The 3,543-nt window shown below is 46.3% G+C and overlaps 1 protein-coding gene across 4 annotated transcripts in view; it reads right to left on the bottom strand.

The window, feature by feature from the left end:
• The window catches only part of Kiaa0586 (KIAA0586 ortholog), a 98,432-nt gene that overhangs the window by 87,487 nt on the left and 7,402 nt on the right, over positions 1-3,543 (bottom strand). The window lies entirely within an intron of this gene.

Genomic DNA, 3,543 nt, shown 5'->3' with positions numbered 1-3,543 from the left:
AAAAAAAAAAAAACCAGCCAGCCCAAAAGAAATAAAAAGTTATTCCTTAGCCGGGCGTGGTAGCACACACCTTTAATCCCAGCACTTGGGAGGCAGAAGCAGTTCGAGACCAACCTGGTCTAGAGTGAGTTCCAGGACAGCCAGGACTATACAGAGAAACCCTATCTCAAAACAAAACAAAACAAAAACAAACAAACAAACAAAAAGAATAAAAAAAGCTATTCCTTGAAGGCAGTAATACCAGTTTTGAAAATATGACTTACACATGACACCCACATAGCCGCAGTTAGAAAGACAGATGATCAAGAAGCACAAATACAAAGCATAGGGTTTAATTCCCAAAGGCAGGAGAGCTGCATCTGATTCTAAGAACTGATGGTTGTATTCACCAAATGCTTTTAGAAGAATTACAAACTTAAGGGTTGGAGATATAGCTCAGGAAGTAGATGCTTACATGCATGACATCTAATTTCCAATCCCAGCACATCTCAAAAAAATTTAAAAAGCCAGAAAACCAACAGTGCCTACCACTCCATTCCATACTCAGACTTCCCACATCCTCCTCCAGGGTGTAGCCTGGGAGTGCCCCACACACCCAGTACTTATATTTCCACAACCCACCAGGTCTAGGCCAGGTTCCAGTCAGTGCCACAGACTAGTTGTTTTGCAGCAACAGACTCTAGGCTACCACAAGGCCCCAAAAATCCTGATTCTAGGCCGAGCCTCACCATCTCCTCCTGAACTGTAACCAACATTTAACTCCCACTTGGACCTACCTTACCTGCATCTACCCACAAGACCATTAGTGCTCATTCCACTACCCGACTCCACACCACGCCCTCCTCCAGAGTACAGACTGCTATGTACACAACCTTTACATCTATGTCTTCTCTGAAATCTACCAAATTTAGACTGGGTCTACCTAGTCCGGCCTTCCCTGCCTTCACAGCAGAAGCTCTAGGCATGGGCCAGTGTTCCCCCTACCTATCCACCATACTTCATGACTCTACATGTCCACTCAGACCTCCACACTCCCACCTTGGAACAGGAAGCACCCTAGTCCCTTCTGACCACTGCACTATATTCTAACTTCTAACTTCAAGACCCAACCCATCCCCGCATTCTCTCTTCTCCCCCAGCCTGCTCTATCCATAGCAAACTTAAAACGAACTTAAAGGAAGACCACATGCCCAGATCGCATTAAAACAATACCAACAATATAAAAGACCAAGTCAGTGTCTCCTCTCCAAAGCCTACCAGTCCTAGAGAAATGCCTGCCCATGAGAATTACCTAGATAACACCAGGACACAGAATTTAAAAGAGCAATCATAAACTTCACCAAATAATTCAAAGAGTTTAAAGACACAAAAGAAACAGGTCAGTGAAATCAAGGAGGAAGTTTAAGGAGACTAAACCCACACACAAGGCTGATGGAAATGACAGAGACAATCCTGTACTTGACAACAGAAGCAAAGATCAATGGAACAGCCAGCAACAAACAGGAGGATGCAGGGGAACCGCGGATGCAGGGGACCCAAGGATGCAGGGACCCGAGGGTGCAGGGGAACCCTTATTCCCTTAACTGGAAGCAAACTGTTGCACCATTATGAAAATCAGTGTGGAAAATTCTGGAAAAGCTAAATACATAAATCTACCATAGGACCCAGCTAATCCACCCCTTGGTATATGGCCAAAGGACTCAATACCCTACTGCACAGCCATGTCATTACTGTTCCAGTCACAATATGGAAACAATCTAAATGTCCTACAACTGAAGAATGGACACTGAGAATGTGGTCCATACACATATACACTATGGAATACTATTCAGTGCTCAAGAAAAATGGAATCATGAATCTTTCAGGTAAACAGAAATAGAAAAGAAGCATATTGAGTGAGGCACCTCAGGCCCAGCAGGACAGACAAACATCACATGCTCTCTGTAACTGGAAGCTCCTAGCTCTAAACCTTCAGATGTGAACACATAGCTCGTAGTAACTACAGAAACGAGGGACAATGGGACCACTGCTCTAGTAGGTGGTTTGGGGAGCAAGAAGAGAGGAACAGCAGCATACACGTGATCTGATGAGGGGCGGGGGGAAGGGTCCAACTCAGAAGCTGGGACTGGAGCAGGGGGAGAGCAGAGGACAGGTGATTGGGATGGGCAGTGGAAAAGGAAGTGCTGCATCACGGGAAGGGAGGAGGGTGGGTACAGAAGAAGGTGCACGGAGCACAGAGACACCACATCTGTGCGGGAGCCTGAGAGGAGAGGTGGGGCTCCTGAGGGAGGGGGGAGGGAGTAAACAACAATACGGACTCCTGAAAACAGCACAAGGAATTAAGTAACTGGAATGCAGGTAATTCAGAGTATAAATATATAGTTTTAATGACTTCCTTTACCTGGGCTGACTACACTCTCTCTAAAAACCAAAGACCACCTGACAAAACCCCATGCCAGACATGAGAAGCCGTCTTTTCAATTGTTGGCTAGGGCTGTCTAAGACTTCTGAAAAGCACAGCAACTTCAGAAACAGCCCAGAGACAGAGCTGACCTGACCTGAATGTCCCCTCCCTGAGGACTGGCTTCCATGGTACCTGAAGGTGCCTTGCTGGCTTCCAAGAGAGACAGAAAACCAACACTCCTATCCACCTTTGACACCCATGAACTACATCAACAACCAGCAGGGCAAGATAACCCTCCAGGTGCAGAGGTGGCACATATGTCCTGCTGGTAACCAACTGCTCTCTCAGAAGACTTAAGATTTGCTCAACAAAAGAGGTATCATGTCTGGTACTAGAAAGCTAACTAGCCAGTGCTAGTGAAATCATGGTCACTAGAGGAGAATCTACAACCACTAATTTACTAAACCAGCACAATCCCTAACAAGCATCTATAAACACTTGTCCTTACACCCACAAATGAGGACCCCGCATCAAGAAAACTTCTCTTCCCAGCAGAGGGAGAACACTACAGAAAACCACAACCAATCAAAGGGCAGAGTCCTCGTGAATACCACCACAAACCCCTTCCCTAAAGCTCAGGGAACATGGAGGAAGAGGGGCAGAGACTGTAAGAGCCAGATGATCTGGGACTTTACTGTGAGACTGTGTCTCCTAGTAACATCACAAGCCACACCCATCAAGTCTCACCAACATGACTACCCAAATGTGAGCAGAAGAAAAATACCAATGCACATGGCAAACTGGATGAGGAAAGCCCACAAGGCCTCAGCCTACACAGAGAACCACAGGCAACCGAGGGAAGCTGGGAGTGAAAGAGGGGGCCTTCCCTGGGAAGATATGACCAACCAGTCAGCCCTGGAGCATACATAACAAGTAACACTATATGGACTCAACAGGCTTCATCTGGGGATCTATATGTACACGCAAATACAATATGCATCCAGTAGCAACTGATGAAAAAGAAGCATACAATATGAAGGAGAAGGCTGGAGAGATGGCTCAGCAGTTAAGAGCACTGACTGCTCTTCCAGAGGTCCTGAGTTCAATTCCCAGCAACCACATGGTGGCTCACAACCATC

The sequence above is a fragment of the Mus caroli genome, chromosome 12 (genome assembly GCF_900094665.2).
Source record: "Mus caroli chromosome 12, CAROLI_EIJ_v1.1, whole genome shotgun sequence".
NCBI lineage: Eukaryota > Metazoa > Chordata > Mammalia > Rodentia > Muridae > Mus > Mus caroli.
Note: the sequence above shows the minus strand (reverse complement) of the source record. Positions and strands in the feature narration are given on the sequence as shown.